Raw genomic sequence first — 18238 nt, forward strand, 5'->3', positions numbered from 1 at the left:
GCACCAAGGACCAGTGTCCTTAGCAGGGATACCACTGCTCATCCCAGAGCCATTCCCTCTGCTCCAGCCCCCACGGCTGGATTCAGAGACACACCTGGAATGCTCTTTTCTGGTGGATCCTTCTCCAGCCACCCTAGGCTGAGGAATCCTCCTCAGACAATGGGCTAGTTTCCTCATTGGCACCTTTTCCAAACGCAGGCTCTGCTCTCTCCCCAGGCTGCTGCTGCTGTTCAACACAGACAGACAATGGGAGACACTCTCTCCTTTGTCCCAGCCCCCCGGCTGGTCTCCACACACACACAGAAGGTGAAGCAGCTTCTCTCACAGACAACTTGCCATTCCCAGTGGACCAGCTGCTTTCTTGCACAGACACACAGGCACCTTCCTCGGCCCAGGCCTGGAAAACTCTTTGCAGGTCTGTCTTGGCCACTAGTAGATGATGGGTTGGAATCGCTCCTTCCCTCCTTGAGCTGTGGCAGGCCACTCGGTTCAGAGCTCCATGCAGTCCAGGGTTCCCTGCCCCGATCCGGGCTCACCTCTGCAGGATTTTCCTTAACCCTCAGCTCTGCCACTGCACATCCACGCTGCCTTGTCCAGCTCCTTTAATCTCGATTCGGTTTCCAGGTGCTGCCACTTCACAGCGGAGTTGCTCAGTGTGGTTGCAGGCTCTCAGGCTGATGCCCTCTGCACCCCACGATTCCTGGAAGAATCCCTTCAGTGTGCCAGGCTCCTTGCGGGTCACAAGCTGCCCAGGGTTAGGCCGTAGGCCCCTCCGCCCTCTGGGACCGACTCCAACAGACTCTCAGAGGAACCCCTTCTTCAGTGTGACACCCGCTCTCAAGGACCATGAACACACTGTCTTGGGAAGAACTCATTCAGCGTCAGCCTCCTCAGGGGTCACTTGTTCCTGGGGGTTGGGCTCTCGGCCCCTCCACCTTCTGGGACCGACTCCAACAGATTCCCAGGAGTAACCCCTCCTCGGGTGTGACACCCCCTCTCGAGGACCACGACCGCAGTTGCTTGGGTTCGGCCGCAGGCCCCTCCGCCTTGGGGAACTGCACCTCACTGCCCTTCAGCACACCTGGGTCTCGCAGGCCCCACTTCTTCCGGGGCCCCGGTCACTTACTGCTGGATGCTCCATCCTCAGGGTGCAGAACATCCCACTTCTGACACCAGTGTGATGGGGTTCTGGGGTCCCCCAAGCTCTGCACCCTGTCCGCAGGCAGGAGAGTCTCTCACTCAGCAGGAGAACAGCGGGTTTATTAGCCGACAGGACACAGCATCGTAGAGAGGAGTCAGTACAGCAGGCAGAGACAGCCAGTCCCATCCATGTTGAGGAGAGGAGGCCCCGAGGGGCCCCCAGAGCTGGGGCCTGGCCCCCTCCTTTGCCTCGCTCTCCCTCAGCCCAGACTAACTGCTTCCAACTCCCAGTTCCAATTCAAACCCCTCAGGCTCCACCTCCTCCTTCGTCTGCAGTACAAAGGTGTTACCTGGTTGTCAGGGTTACCCTCAGCAGGAGCCCCACACCCTCGTTCCTGGTCATAGGATGGTTGCTGCAAGACCCCCAAAAGTGAGAGGTCTGGGGAAGCCACCCCACTTCATCCTATGGACAGGACAGCTCTGCTACTGTGGTGGCCTCCACTAACTAGCCACAGACTATGGGTAGGCAAGCAGCCAGTTGGAAGAGTCACTGAAACCTCACGTTCATTTACTCTTATGCCTGTGTACACAGGATTATTTTTAATTGCAGTTTGTAAATTATAAACATAGCTGATCCAGGCAACCCAGTGCCCCTGTTCCTGCTCTCCAGGCTACTTCTATCCTCCATACATGCGCCTCTTAGGTAACACACCCAGCTGGTAAGTACTGCCATTCAAAGATAAATTCCTCCAGGCAAAGATGGCATTTCCCTATATATTTGCACAGAAACCAGCAAAATCAGGCACCAATCCTGCTGAGGTCTCATGACACACGTAGTATAGTACTAGGAGATGGTTTGCCTTATTAGTCCCTGGTGTAATTTCACTTAAGTCAGAGAGTCCAGCAAAGACTTGTACTGAATGAGTTTGCTGGTGACTTCCTGCAGGCCAGGGAGGGAACAGAGCTTACAGCAGGGTTTGGCACGGGAGTTCATGGATCCCTGCCATATCCTGGAACAGGCTTCTCAGTATCAAGAGCTTGTATAAAAGAATGTTTAGAACCATTTACAAAAAAGCTAGAAGGTAACCCTCTCTCGGAGTCCATTGTTAGTCAATCATACCACAACAGTGTGTAGAGAACTTCAGTGATCACCTGGTACCCAGTGCATTCAGCACAACCACCTTCTATTTGTTTGGTGCCAGCACGGTGTGTGCAACTCATGCCCAAGAGAAACAGACACAATCCCCACCTCACAGAGTTTAGCGTCCCAGAGCCAGGACACTCACTCTGGAATGCTGCACTCTTTGAATGTTTTGGAACAAATTCCGAATTCCCCACGTGGCAAATTTAGCTTCCAGATGGAGACAGCGTCACTTGGGCTCTGTGCTCCTGGCCATGGCAGGAAGGTTAGCTGGAACGCGGCATGAAGCAAGTCACTGTTTCCATGGGCACACACTACTTTCACCCAGCTGATCTGTGGTGTGTTGGGCTTGCCACAAAGACTCGCTGTGCTGAGTTTACATTGTACGTAGAGGCACATCTCTTCCCCAAGCAGAATTCAGTCTCATCCCAGACATAACTCCATTAACCGTCAGAAGGGAAGTGTGGTTTCAGAGGCCATTCGTATAGCCAGCTAAAATGGCCTCAGACTACAGTCACACAGACATTGCATCGTCCTGAAGGCCTGAGCTCAGCAGGCTCCATGCTTCTGCCCAAGATGGCAGTGAAGGAAGCTGCGGCAGACAGTGACTGTACAAATCTTCACAAAGAAGGAACTGACCATTTATCAGACAGACACGTACGCAAGTGATCCTCTGCACATCCCTGCTGGGACCCAGATGTTCCTTTCACGCTGCTGGCAGAGAAAAAACTGTGCTGTTTGCTTGCAAGCTGCCATGCTGTGCAGCACAGCTCTGTGCCATGGCTGCTGTTAATATGCTCTGTGCGAAATGCTGGAGGACTGTAGAAGGGTGTGGAGGTGAATCTGAGGAGACAGGGTGTGTGGAAGGATTGGGCAGGAGGATAGCTGTGCACACAGAGCACAGTTGTGGGAGGAGGTGGAAACTGATTTCTGGTTATTTCTTCCTTGTATTTAACAGTGTCATTCATGCAGGGATTAAGGACCCTGTGGTGCACTTTGAATGAAGGTTGGCAGTACTTATCTGCCCAGCACCTTAATGCCCTGCCCCTCTTAGATGGGGCAACCCCCAAGTGCTCCTGTGTGGATGTCTCTGTGCTGAACAGTGAGCAAGGGGGAGATATTCAGTACCCTGACATGATGTGCCCTGGTCTGAGGCTAATTACTCATTACTGATTGCGAGTGGCCAGGCAGCTGTCTCCTATAAGCTGAATGCTTGGGTGGTTACCCAGGAGAGATTCAAATGCTGCCCAGCTGATTAGCAGAGCACCCACAGCCGGTAGCATGTGTTCCTATGGGTGGTGCTCATCCACACAAGCCTCAGAACACAATGCAATTTATTCCACATATGGATGGAGAAACTTGGATGGAACATTGCTGGGCAGGATCTGTGAGTTCAGCAGAGCAGGCAAGTGTGACCCGTCGTGGCCAAGAACCCTCACAAATCCCCCAAAGCAGGCTCAGACACAGAGGAGAGAGGGAGGACCCATTTCAAGCTCCACGCCCCACAGTCAGCCCAGTTATTTTCAGTGCAGCAGAGCAATGACTTCAGTCCGATCAAGCAGGAGCCAGGCTGTTCATACTATAAGGGAGCTGCCATTTGTCAACATGTATCCGTGCTTTTGTCATGCAGAACTTCAGCTCTCCTCTGTACCCTCCAGAATGTGACAACAAAACCAGGAAATGCCTTCCACCAAATGCTCACAGACCCATTACTACAGCACATGGATAAACTTAACTCTGCCCTTAAAGGGTAACTCCTCCTTGACAAGGATGAATGTAAGTGAACTAAACAGGCAACTGGCCTGAGCTCAGGCTCCCCCCAGCCTGTAACACTGGTTCCTTCAGACTGTTCTTCACAAACTCCACAGCTTGAGCCACTTCCTGGTCACTGCACACATTTAGCTGCAGCACTTTCATGTGATCTGACTTCACGCTTTCCAGCTCGCTGGCACCATCTCCGTTCTCACCCTGTTCAAGAGAGAAAGAAGAGAGATGTCTTGCTTAGGCAGGCTGGCAGTAACCCAGCCTCATGGCAAGGACATGGGCTTGGGCTGCTGGAAATGTACATACAGAGGTGGCCCCCAGACAACTCATGCAATCACATAATGCAAGTGCAACCTTTGAAAATTTACCTCCCATTTGTGTCTCAATTGCCCCACCTGGCAACTAGTGAGACTCTCTCCTCCCTCACAGGAGTCATCGCTGGTTATTGTTGGCCCCACACTCTAAGGGTGTAGTAGAAAGCTACGTAAGTGCTAAATGAGAGCTGTGCTTTTATACAGATCGCTTCTGTGAGCAGTGGGTTACATAGCCAACATTTGCAAAAGGATCACAGAGTGCCACATTTTCTGGGCTTGAGAGTGAGAGGCTTTTCAGGAAGTTCCTTGGAATATAGCTCACTCTAAAAACTTTTATCTAAATTACTTAATGGTATTATTTCATTCTCTTTCAGAAGAGAATGCAAGACTACAATGCCACAAGACATGTCCTCACTGTCTGAACCTGAGAGCAAACCGTCTACTACTATAAAGAAGGAAAGATACAAAACAGATGAGCATCTGTATAAGAACAGTAATTTGCATTTATTACAATGGAGGTACTACAGAGATGCGGCCACCCCTGAGGAGAGTGGCAGCAAGACACCAGGTTCACAGCAATATGGAGAAAGGAAATCTGGGTAAAGACATCAGAACAATCAGAACAAATACTTACTCCACCCTGGGTAATGAGAAAAGACAGGTCAACTCCACTTTTCTTTATGACCAATTTTTTCTCAATTTTGCTTTCAGGGTTTCCTGCAATAGGCACAAGGCTGCAATATTTAGTTTGTAACACTGAGGTAAAAATTGGGAAGAAATGTGTTCCCTGGGACTTTAAACAGAATAATGGAACAATTCTAGAGGTCTTTGGCTCAGTTGGGGATATTTTTGGCTTTGTTGCTCTGTGGGGTTCTTTCTTTCTTTCTTTTGGACAAAACTTCTATTTGAGGCTAAATTCCAAATAGTGCCTGGTCATTGCCAAGTAAAGCAGACAGGATTTGGCACTTGGCTTTAGGGTCTTGTCAAGGGTCAGGGAAAGAATGGAAAAAAACGAAAAACAAGAACAAAAAACCAGAAACAAAACTCCTTTACAAGGTGGAATTCAATATATATTTAAGTCATCCCTTCCTTCCTTCCCTATCATTAACTGCATCAGGGAGGAGACATTTGCATTTTGATGGGCTGCTATGAGTCAGCACTTCTGAATGATATGATTTTTCCTGTACTTTCATACTATTTTCCAGTTATTGTGGTCAGACAAGACAAGGCAAGTATACTCCCACGTCATGTTACTGTAGGCGGGGAAAGAGCCTCTCTTACTAGACAGGGACCTGCTCAACTGCCTTTGCAGGTAGACTGATGTAAATATTGCATATCTACGTAGCTGTTTTTACTGGTGTTGCAGACAGCCTGCCCCTGAAAGATACACAGTGCAAAAGGGCCCTTCCCTGATCTCTTCAGCAAGCAGGACTGTGTGGTTAGGTAGGATGGATTAACTTCCCATCTCAGTCATACTGATGTAGATGGGATAACTTCATTAACTTCAGTGTTGAGTTACTCCAGCATTACACCAGAGTAAGAGAAATCAGGATCTGGCCCCACACTTTAATATTTCCAGGCATGACAGAAAGCCAGGATGAGGCTGTGGGACCTCCTGGCGACCGTACATGAGACACAACAGCATTTCTCCCAGCTTTGTACATACACAAAAGGAAACTGCCCAAAGTCTGAGGTTGGCATTTTGGAAGGCAGAGTCACAGCATCAAAATGCTGGGCTCCCTTTAAAGCAAACCACGTGTACTTGGTACGCTGGTGCTCCCTGTACCGCAGGGAAACATCGCTGAAACTTAGCTTCAGGTCATACAAAGAGCTGTTCAGCTGCTGCTGTGAATGAAGTGAAGCCAATGCAGCTCACTAACAAAGCCTTACTGTATCTGTGCACAAGGCCCTTCTGGGCATCTCGCAGTGCTAAGATCCATTGCTCCCCGGGTAAGTCTGCATCCCCCTTGGCCCCTTCTACAATGTACAAGAGACATGTTTCCAACACTTCTGCCAAAGAGCCATTGGTCAACGACCTGGGAAAACAGCAGCACTTACTAGTATTTCTCACGTAAAATAAGCCCATCTGCCCTAACTCTCCTGCAAATCACACAGTGTTGAGAGAGTATGTTGATTTGGAAGGTCTATTTTTATATCAAATAAGCATCAGACTAAGGGTTGCACACAGAGGGTAATTATAACAGCATTTCAGATGCCACTTTATTACTTTCCATTTACACAAAATGATTCACTTTAGTGTTCAGGAAAAATCCCAACACATTAAGCAATTAAATATCTCTCCGAAAGAAACAGACAATGCTGTTCCAGGGGCTATAACTGCTTTAGTACATTGCCTGGTCAAAGACTTGCAGACCATTTGTATAGACTGGGGGGAGGGCAGGGGGGTTGTTGTTGTTTGGGGGAGCAGTTTCTGGAGCAGTTTCTGAAGGGGCAGATACCTGTGTGCAGAAAGATAGGACTTTTACACTTCTTCTCTCTTCTTCCCCCTCAATGGGCCATGAAGGTGCAATGCATCTGGATTAAGGGTGCCAAATCAGGAGACTGTCAGAAGAAGGGTACAAGAAATTATCTCAATGGTTCCATTTTCAGTTTTCAACAATGCAAACAAACTCACAGTGATCAGTGCCAATGCCAGTAGCTAAGTCCTTGGTAGAGTACTGTCACAGCTACATGGATCTGAGTAGAAGCCAGGTGCAGTATGCTCTTGTACACGTGTAGAAGTGAAAAAACTATATGCACTGATTGAAAAGGAGTGCCTTGGCATGCACGTGCAGAAGCATGTGAGAACTCTTACAGATATCTGTGGGGCTTACATTCCTTTGAACTGATAACTGCCCATAAACCTCTTGTAACCCTTATCAATGGAAAAGACCTGTATCAAGCACCAATGTGATGCCAATGTCTTTTGAACATGCTAATGTAATTTAACCCAATCACTGAATATGCTCCTGGTAAAAATCTGGGAATAGCAGACAGCAGGAAACTAGACCTGCTTTACAGAGTAATGTCAAGATGCTGTTAGCTACATTTGAGCAGAGAAAGCCCTAAGATCTGATGAACACAACAGCTGTGACAAGAGGCTTCTTTGGTGTACACAGTTAAGCAAGTCCAATGGACTAATGATAAGAAGTGATCATACTGTCATCCAAAGTGCTCTGAGAGGAGAAATTCAGAGCTCACCAATCCAGGACCTCAAAGACTAGCTACATACCACAAATCAGCCAGTCCATCAGTGCGGCTGGCCTGGAATCAGCAAGGTCATAAAGAATAAAATGTCTTAATGTAACCACTGATTAACTAACCAACCAACATAATACAAAGATCCTCTAGTAATTATACCGCTACATCTTTCTCAGCTCTGAGGAAGGGCTCTCTGTTGCTTAAAGATTGCACCTTTCACAAGCAGAAATTTGTCCATTGAAAAATATTACCTCCTTCACCTGCATCTCAACAGCACCTTTGCCAGGCAGACCCTGGAGGAGGCCAGCAGCAGACTGATGCATATTCACAGGACATCATTACCTAGTTGTACTGGGCTGTTATTCTAGATATGCTGAAATAAAATATTTGAAAGATGCAATGTGTTGTGTTATCAAGAAATTAAAGAGCACATTTGCCCATGCTGGTATTCCTTAATAATTATTGCTAGACAAAGGACTGCAATTAACCACAGCTGAATTTATATTATCCCAAGCAAAATACACCACTAGCAGCCCACATTACCAAAGGAAACGCAGAAATGGAGAGAACTGTACAGGCAGAGATGAAATACTGAAGTAGGAAGACCCACACCTTGCTTTTCTAAGCTACAGGCCACCACTATTAGTAGTTGCAGGATGCAGCCCAGCCTAGTCCCTGACTGGAAGGCAACTCAGGTCTACTGCTCCAACCTGGGCCCCGGAAAGAACATTCCCCACCACCACTAGTGGCCAGACCTAAGAAGAGTGGACAGATAGGACAAAAGGCCAAAAAGCTTACAAGCATTATTGTAAGCAACATCACTCAGAGAATTGCCTGATCTGGAAGCCAATGGCCATGTTTGGGACAAACTGCAAGAAGGAAAAAGATGGAAAACTTGGCTTGTTATAAAGCAAAAGAATGCATTGCCCAGGTTGCCCAGCATTGAGACAGAAGGCTGGGAGTTCATCAGAAATTGCTGTCACTGAGATGCAATAATCAACTGACAGCAAAATGCAGAACAAGAGGAAGATGAACCTAGGCCAAACATGCCTGGCCAGCCATTGAAGGAGGAGAAAGCCTAGTCTCCAAGACATCAGCCATTCTGGCTGTGGAGTTCAAGGACAAGTATGATTCGGGAAGGGAACCTGAGTCCCAGAGCATAAGTGTGACTTATGCTGCATAAAGTAAGCCCATGATCCTGTTAGGCTTCAACCTCATGTTTCTTTACCCCAGGTCCCCAGCCATGATCACAACCCCAAGGGGTCACAAGGTACAAACATGGGGCTGGGGCTGTTACAAGGAATAACAATCAAAAGCATAAAACTTTGCTGTCTTATTCCCTTCACCCTTCAAGATCAACCTGTGAACAAGGCCTCCTGTTAAGTTCTGTAGGCTTAGCCTTGTTATCAAAGGGATATTTTTGTTTTTACGTCTATATTACATGAAGGGATGGGGCGGGGGTGATGAAAATAATTTCTACTCTAAAATGAGGCATCACCAACCTATAACTGCAGAACCCTGCACTCTGTCACTGCCTCCTAGGCCACTTCCAATTGGGACAGGCTTTAACTTATCAACAAGAGGTGAAAATTCCTTTCTTCTGAAAATGACCGAACTAGTCACACAGAACTAACTATGGAGCAAACTTAATTCACTAATTTGCCCTCAGATGCCCTCTCTGCTCTCCACTGGTGGGTGTGCAAGCCTCCTGAAATAGCCGTCTCTGTAAATACTCAGTTCCATGTGCGCACCATGTCTTCCACCTGCTGCTCCTATCTCAAGCCTGAGCATGACACAAACTGACGCAGCAGCAAAGGGCCAGCTCAAAGCACCAATGACGCTAGTACTGGAGGATTTACAGAGCCTTTGGATGGAAATTTTCACATCACTGCAGCTGTCTAACGGGGCTTTCTTCTGCCAGATTATGAAAAATGTCAGCTGAGGTGTCTGGCCCAGCCAACACTCCTTTCTGGTGCAGTGACTGAATGTGACCTTCAGTGATGCTGGGTGGCCAGGTGGGTCATACTCAGGCTGTACTGTGTGGGTTTCTGAAAGTACAATGTGGTCTCCATCCCGGGATGACAGCAGCTACCTGCCCTTCAAACATTTCCTGGTTAGTGTAAGTAATCTTAAAGGAACACAGTGAAGTAAAAGTGATATTAAAAGCCCTGTGTTCCCTCTCATGGTATTAGTAAAATCTTCAGTTATTACATCAAAACCTGAATTGGCTCGTCCCACTTCGCTGCTTTTTTAAAAAAATTTACTCTTAGCTTGGAACATCCAAACAGGCCACGTTCACTCCACAGGGCTGTTGTCTGTCTGTTAGCATGTTGCTCTGGTGCTCCATACTTTGTGCACACTGCTGTGATCACAGAACACTGGGAAGCACATGGGGCTACAGCACACACAGAAAACAAGTCATGTCTGCTCAGCATCCAGCAACCACTCTCCAATCAGATGTTTGTCGGGCCCCACTAACTCACTGTAACAGAGATAGAGCCATACTAGTCTATATACTATCAAAACAAAAACACAGTCCAGTAGCACTTTAAAGACTAACAAAATAATTTATGAGGTGATGAGCTTTCATAGGACAGACCCACTTCTTCAGATCATAGCCATACCAGAACAGACTCAATATTTAAGGCACAGAGAACCAAAAATAGTAATTAAGGTTGACAAATCAGAAAAATATTATCAAGGTGAGCAAATGGGGCGGGGGGGGAAGAATGGGGGGAGTCAAGAATTAGATAAAGCAAAGTGCGTAAAAGAGCCCCTATAATGAGCTAGAAAATTCCCATCCTGGTTCAAACCAAATGTTAATGTGTTGCAATTTGAATATAAAAGAGAGTTCAGCAGCCTCTCTTTCCAAACAGCTGTGAAAACTCCTTTTCAGTAAAACACAGACTTTCAGGTCATTAACAGAATGGCCCACTCCATTAAAATGCTGGCTGACAGGTTTGTGAATCAGGAGTGTTTTTATGTCTGTTTTATGCCCATTAATTCTTTGTCTAAGAGAGTTTGAAGTCTGTCCAGTATACAAAGCATGTGGGCATTGTTGGCACACGATGGCATATATGATGCTAGTTGAGGAACATGAGAATGTACCCGTGATTCTGTGAATAACTGTGCAGTCAGAAGAGAAGCAGTGGGAGCGGGAAGAGGCGGACTGAGGATGTGGCTACAGGGAAGGGGCAGAGCCTCAGGGCAGAGTGGTTAGGTGGAGCCTTGGGAAGTCAGCACCAGTGGGTAACACTGGAGTTGCAACTGTTGGAGACACTTAAGCTAATCACAGCCCTGGTTTACAGCCAACAGAGAGGGTGACCTGCTGGGAGCAATTTGTCTTGCATTGTCCGGTGCTCTGGAAGTCTCTTCCTGCCTCATTTTTCAAGCATCACAAATATCCTAGATGGCCTCTCTCTGCAACCAAGGAGAGTTCACAGAGCTTTGGCTGCTGCCCAGGAATTTATAATGTACAAGAGGGGTGGGCAAGATACTGCCCATGGGCCACACCCAGCTGGCCTAAGCCTTGGATCAGGCCCACAGGCTGCATCTGGCCCTCAGGGTACTTACGTCCCACTTTTGCTGAGGTACTCAGGGCTAGGAGCTACAGGGTTCTGATATAGCTGCAGGAAGCCCCGGTGGCAAGCAGTATGATATAAACAGTATGTGTGCCACATCTGCCCATGGACTGTATCTTGCCGGGTCCTGCAATAGATGAAAGATGGTGAGCTAAGAAATGTGCAACCCCTAATCTTTATCAAAATTGGTGGAGTGGCCCCCCAGCAAAAATTTTTGCCCACCTGCAGTCTACATCAATATGGCAGAACAAGTGAATCTCTCACACACAGGTAGAAAAGGGTGAGTGGGACAGTCATACTATCATTAAATACCTCCTATTCACCTTCAAATCCCTGCTCAGCACCCCACTTCACTGGTGCGCCTGCAGAAACATGACACTGGTGAGGCTGCTGGTGTACAGATCTCTTTGGCTGTCATGCTGAACAATATTCTTTCATTATTTACTTGTTCTTCCCCATCAATCTTGTCTTAGACTGCAAGCTTCTTAGGGCAGGGTCTGTGTTTATGTTTTGTGTTTGTGTAGAGCCTAGAGCAATGGGATTCTGGCACATGACTAGAATTGCTGGGCACTACAGTAACACAATAATAAATACATGGCAGCCACCTGTCTTAACAGTCATTTGGTTAGCTTGTGTCATCTTACAACATCATGGCTACGTCTACACGTGAAGCCTACATTGAAATAGCTTATTTCGATGTAGCAACTTCGAAATAGGCTATTTCGATGAATAACGTCTACACGTCCTCCAGGGCTGGCAATGTCGATGTTCAACTTCGACGTTGTGCGGCACCACATCGAAATAGGTGCTGCGAGGGAACGTCTACACGCCAAAGTAGCACACATCAAAATAAGGGTGCCAGGCACAGCTGCAGACAGGATCACAGGGCGGACTCAACAGCAAGCCGCTCCCTTAAAGGGCCCCTCCCAGACACAGTTGCACTATACAACACAAGATACACAGAGCCTACAACTGGTTGCAGACCCTGTGCCTGCAGCATGGATCCCCAGCTGCCGCAGCAGCAGCCAGAAGCCCTGGGCTAAGGGCTGCTGCCCACGGTGACCATAGAGCCCCGCAGGGGCTGGAGAGAGAGCATCTCTCAACCCCCCAGCTGATGGCCGCCATGGAGGACCCGGCAATTTCGACGTTGCGGGACGCGGATCGTCTGCACGGTCCCTACTTCGACGTTCAACGTTGAAGTAGGGCGCTATTCCGATCCCCTCATGAGGTTAGCGACTTCGACGTCTCGCCGCCTAATGTCGAAGTTAACTTCGAAATAGCGCCCGACGCGTGTAGCCGCGACGGGCGCTATTTCGAAGTTAGTGCCGCTACTTCGAAGTAGCGTGCACGTGTAGACACAGCTCATGAGTGGTTAAAAAGTCTAATTCCTGAGCAACAGCAAAAAGAAGTTATCTTATCAGGATGTGTTTGACTTTATCTTTTGCTATTGTATGTACAGTGCTGAAGGCATTCCCAGGCAATCTTGCATGGGGACATACGGCATCGGGAGTTAGAAGAGGAAGTAGGATGAAGCTTGAGAGAGAAGACTATACCAAGAAGTGTTGGTGCCTAAGCACATCCTTATTTGACACCACTGCAGATTTCAAAGCTGTCAGATTGAGTGCCATTATGCTGGATGGTAGCCTTCATGCCATCATGGAAAGATAAAATCAGACTACCTAGGACAGGAGCCAATCGATCCTCCTGAACAACTGGAAAAGGCCCTTCTGCTGACCAGTTCAGTCTTTGTAAGATGTATGAAGTCCATGTAGAAAGATTTTCCTGCACATTTCTTGCATTTGCTTCACACTCAAGATCATACTGACAGTTGATCTATTAACACAAAAGCCTTAGTGACACCTGGCTATACAGGTTCATCAAGAAATTGTAGCCTTTTGAGAACGACCCATACAAATAACATTAAAGAGAGATTCCTCTGCAGCTGCTGCAGTCATTCCAATCTCCTTTCTTTTAGTACCACATTAGGAGGCTCTTGTCTTATGGTCTCCCTCTCTTGCCCTCAGGCAGGCAAGCCTGACATTGTGCTGAAATATATGCACAATCTGATATGATTAGTTATGTCTGGTCTGAGCCTTCCTAAACCTGAGTTTATTTATTTATTTGTTTAAAATATTTTTATCCTGCCTCCCTAAAATATTCAAGGCAGCTTACAAAATGTTTGTACATATAAACTGCAGTACTGACACCATGTGCTCTGCATAACGAGTGTTAGTTAAAACTTGGGTAGCCACATTCTGGACCCGCTGAAGTCTCCAAAGACTCTTTAAAGGCAGTCCCACACAGAGTGCGTTGCAATAGTCCAGTTGAGATGTGACAAGAGCGTGGATCACTGTGAGCAAGTTGTGCTAGTTCAGGAGGGGTCACAGCTAGTGGAGCAAACAACGCTGCCCAGGAGCACTCCTAGCCACCAAAGCAATTTGATATTCAAACATTAGAAAAGGGCCCAGGAGGTCTCCCAAGCTACGTACCTGTTCTTTCAGGGGAAGAGTAACCCTGTCTAAAGCGGGCACCATGCCACATTCTTGAGCACATGGTCTCCTGATCCACACGACTTCAGTCTTATCTGGATTCAACTTCATCTTTTTAGACTTCATCCAGTCCATCACCACCTCCAGACACAGATGTAGATCAGTTATCACCACACTTGGTTCTGGCGTCACAGGAAAAAAAATTGGGTATCATCTGCATATTGGTGGCACTGTCCTCCAAAATGCCTTACAACCTCTCCTAGTGGCTTCATGTGTATGTTAAAGAGCATAGGGGACAATAAGGAACTTTGCAGGACCCCATAGCTCAATTGCCATGGGCTCAAATAACAGCTCCCTCATTCCACCTTCTGAAAACGCCCTGACAGGTAAGACCAGAACCATTGGAAAACAGTGCCTCTGACACCCAATTCCCACAGGTGTTCCAGAAGGCTACCACGGTCAATGGTATCAAAAGCCGCTGACAGCCCCAGAGAATTAAGAGGGACACACTCCCCCGTCTACTTCCCAGCATAGGTCATCCACCAGGGCGACCAAGACAGTTTCAGTTCCTAAAGTCATTCCTAAAACCAGATGGAAATGGATCTAAATAGTCTGTTTCTTCCAAGAATGTTGTAATGCCACTGCTTGCTCAAGCACCTTGCCCAAGAATGGAATATTAGCAACTTGGCAATAGTCATTCAAGTGATGTGAGTCCAGACAAGGCTTTTTAAGTAGCGGTTTTATCACTGCCTCTTTCAAGGCAGCTGGAACTATACCAGATCTAAAAGAAGCATTAATAATCCTCTGGACCCAACCAGGGATCCCTTCCCAGCTAGATTTAATTAGCCAGGAAGGGCAGAGGTCAAGTGAGCATGTGGTCAGACACACTCCTCCAAGCACCTTGTCCACATCCTTGGTCTGCAGTAACTGAAACTGTTCCAAAGAAGAACAACTGGATGGTGAGCTCCACACATTCTGTATCCTGTTTACATGGTATCCAGAGTCCAAGTCAGATCAAATGAGAGCAATCTTAGCTTCAAAGTGCTTTGTGAACTGATCACAGTGGGAAGCCGAAAGTGTCTCCATTTTGTCATAAGGGCCAGACTGTAACAGGCCCTACACCACTTGAAACAGTTCTGCTGGATGGCTTCGTGCAAATGCAATACATACAGAAAAATGGTTTTTCCTCACTGTCAACACAGCTCCAGAGTAAGCTTACAATTCAGTACTCACCCACAGTGGGCTGGACTGTTACCTCTAAGCATCCTTAACTCAATGAATCATCCCTGCGATGGAGGGTAACGAGTCATCAAGAGTGATATGCAGATCTTGGGATTGGCTGAACTCTGGTTAGATGGTGTGGGGACTACCAACAGGTGATGACACACCCAGCTCCTCCCGGGGGTACAGGCTCTTCTGGTCTGCTTGATGCCCCCTCCCTGGCCGGAACACTCCCATGGCCTAGTATTTCTGACATACTGCTGCTGCTCCATTCAGCCCTTTATCTTGCTTCAGCCTGCTCCTATGTTAGCCAGTCCTTTGTTCCAGTTCCTGCCTCAGCTAACCGCTCAGCAAGTCTGAGACCTGTCTTCTTGTTTTCTGTACTTCCAGTGGGATTCCATCTTCTCCTGTAGCCATTCCTCATGCTAGGAAGTGACTAGCTTTACAGGCTCATCTACAGAGCACTCTGTATCAAGATCCTTGATAATCTGGACAGTTCTTCTAAAGCTGCTTCAGAAACAGTGTCTTGACATGAACAGAGTTTCCATTTCTGTTCCACTTGCATTGCTTTTGTTGATGATCTCTCTAATAAGAGAGTCGAATGAGGCAGGTCAAGCCAGTATGGTTGAGCACCTTGGTGTGATATTTGTTGCAAAGCACTTTTGGACACTCTGAGGTTAGCATATCTCAGAAAAGGGGCTTGTGTTATGGTGGAGAAATGTTACGTATTTTACTTCAGAAACTAGAAGCATTTCCTCAGTTTCCAGCAAACCGCTCCTTATTTTATACAATCCTTTTTCCAATACCTCAGGTTGTGGCTACATGGATGTGCAGTCTGAGTGTGTTTTATGTTGCACCAGCATGCATGGGAAGTGCAGGCAGTGACACATGTTACTTGTTAATGAGGGAAACGGCAACACTTTTCTCGGTCACTTTTATTGTTGATAACGCACAGTAACAGTTTTGCTTGGTAGGATAGAAAACCTTATTTTGCAATATGCAATGCATGGTCTGTGTCACAGTCTGCACTGTGCAAACTAAGAGTACAGAGAATATCTTGTAGGTGTTTTCTGAGGATTACAGTTAAAGCTAGTTGCTGCCGGTTTCTGGACCTAAGGTGTCTCCACAAGACCTTCCAGTGGAATCATCTTGGAAGAACGTGTCGGTAATCCAGTCCTCAGCGGGTGTAGTGCTCCCACAGTCTTTGCCTGTTGTTCATTTTTCCCACTCTGTAGTGGCCACATCTTCTGATCTGAGCAGACTCTAGTGTTGACTTCTCATAGATAAGAGTTGCTCATCCAGGTCTATTCAGTCAGGGTGGAAATGGCCCGTTATCGTCAGTTAATGTGGAGTAGTGAACATGAAGAGAGTAGAAAACAAGTCAGTTCATCAGAGGGGATGTGGCCCATTGTCAGATGCTAATGTGGAGGTGTGAACAGCAAGAGCAGAGAAACTGCTTTTGTAATGGGCCATCCACTCCCAGTCTCTGTTTAAGCCTTGGTTGATGGAGTCAAATTTGCAAACGAATTGCAGCTCAGAAATTTCTCTCTCCATTTTATTTTTAAAATTTTTTTGTTGTAGGACTGGTACAGAGGGATCCTGTCTCTTGCCCAAATGCACAGAGCACATAGGTAGGTCCGCTCACTACCAGCAGGAAGGAGGGTCAAGAACAGAAGGCAGGAGACTGAAGAGATCCACATAGCAGTTCCCGACGTCCCCAGTGTTCAGTTCCCGTGTCCTCTCCTGTCACTCAGTCTAGGGTATTGTTTCCTCCTTCTACTCTTGGTCCTAGTGTAAGGTTGTTATGTTTTGTCAGTCTTCCCTAACAACCCAGCCATTATTCTTATGTTGTAGGGAGTTCTAGTTCCATTTGGCATTAGATCCTATTTTTGTTTGTTATTAATAAAAGCCCAGTTCTTTTAACCCAACTTACCTATGCTATAACTACACCAAACCAATGATAGATGCGGAGGGGGTAGAATTCTGCAGGCAGCCCATCTTCTCTCTAAGAAAATTATAATTTGAACTGTTTTGAGCTAACATTTGGGCCCCCAGGCCTGGAAAAATTTGGAAGCAGCACAGCTACAGGAGATGCCAGATATCAGGCCGGAGTTTCAAAGTGAAGCTAAATAGCAAGGTGCAACAGGGAGATGAAACAGACCAGACTGCAGATCTCATTCCTCCCCACCCCCAAGTCTGCCACCGGCAGCTGCACAGAATCACAGAAACGTCGAGCTTGAGAATTCTGCCAGGGTTGTTGGTGACTGGAGCAAGCATTACTCCAGATCAGATGTTGGTGGCTGGAGCGAGCATTACTCCAGATCAGATGTTGGTGGCTGGAGCGAGCATTACTCCAGATCAGATGTTGGTGGCTGGAGCGAGCATTACTCCAGATCAGATGTTGGTGGCTGGGCAGCTTGCGCTGCACTATATAGAATGTATTGCTGCTTCAGTTGTAACAGCACTCACTGTTGTGGGCCTGTACTGTCAGTTAATTCAGATACTTAAACCACAAGTGGAGCAGGACAGGCCCCAGGCTGGGCAACCCTAGCTGAGACATTCTTAGGGCTTTTCCATTGCTAGCTGCTTTGACTCAGGGTGGCTCAGGAAGAAATGTTGACATCTAAGCAAAAAAAAAAAAAATTGAACTCTTTTTATGAAAATGTGGAGAGATATTTTCACTGATCACAGGCTTCCACCTTTAAATCAGCATGTTACTAACCCTTTAAAATGTGCCCTTCCTAACCTCCAGAGTAAAGGTAGTTCTCACAGTGAGCAAGCAACCAGCAAATAGTGAATCCCTCTGCATGGAGCTGCTTTGCCAAGGCATGCCCAAACCCTTTGTCACAGCCTGTTACTAGCACTGCCTTCTCAGCAACCTGCGCAAGGGAAGTCAACAGTTTAGAGGGAGTGGATACAGGCTATGAGAGCATGAGGTATTACAATGCTCTGGGCGTCTGGGCACATTGGGCAACAAGTGCTCTCCAGAGATTTTGGTTTGATGCCTCTGTTTCTGCTTCTTCCCATGTTATACCAATGTTCTTAAAGTCTTCTTTAACTGTGCTTTGCCACGTTTTCAGCGGTCTTCCCCTCTTTCTCTTTCCTTTAGCTGGTGTCCATTGCTTTGCTACCTAAGACGCAAGATGTGTCTAGCAAGATGCAATCTATGCTCCACCACAACATCCTGCAGTCTCCGCAGACCACATCTTCATAGAATCTCTTCGTTAGTAATGCGATCGATGTAGGTAACACCAAGGATCTTACACAGACATCGTTGGTGGAACACATGCAGCTTATGTGATATTCTTGCAGTGTTTTTCCATGTTTCACTGGCGTAGATTGTAGTGGACATGACAATAGTGCTATAGAGTCAAAGTTTTGTAGCAG

The 18238-nt window shown here is 47.0% G+C and overlaps 1 pseudogene; it reads right to left on the minus strand.

The window, feature by feature from the left end:
- LOC142018672 (D-beta-hydroxybutyrate dehydrogenase, mitochondrial-like) overlaps positions 1-18238 on the minus strand; it is a 35150-nt pseudogene that overhangs the window by 8485 nt on the left and 8427 nt on the right.

The sequence above is a fragment of the Carettochelys insculpta genome, chromosome 10 (assembly GCF_033958435.1).
Source record: "Carettochelys insculpta isolate YL-2023 chromosome 10, ASM3395843v1, whole genome shotgun sequence".
In the NCBI taxonomy this organism is placed as follows: Eukaryota; Metazoa; Chordata; order Testudines; family Carettochelyidae; genus Carettochelys; species Carettochelys insculpta.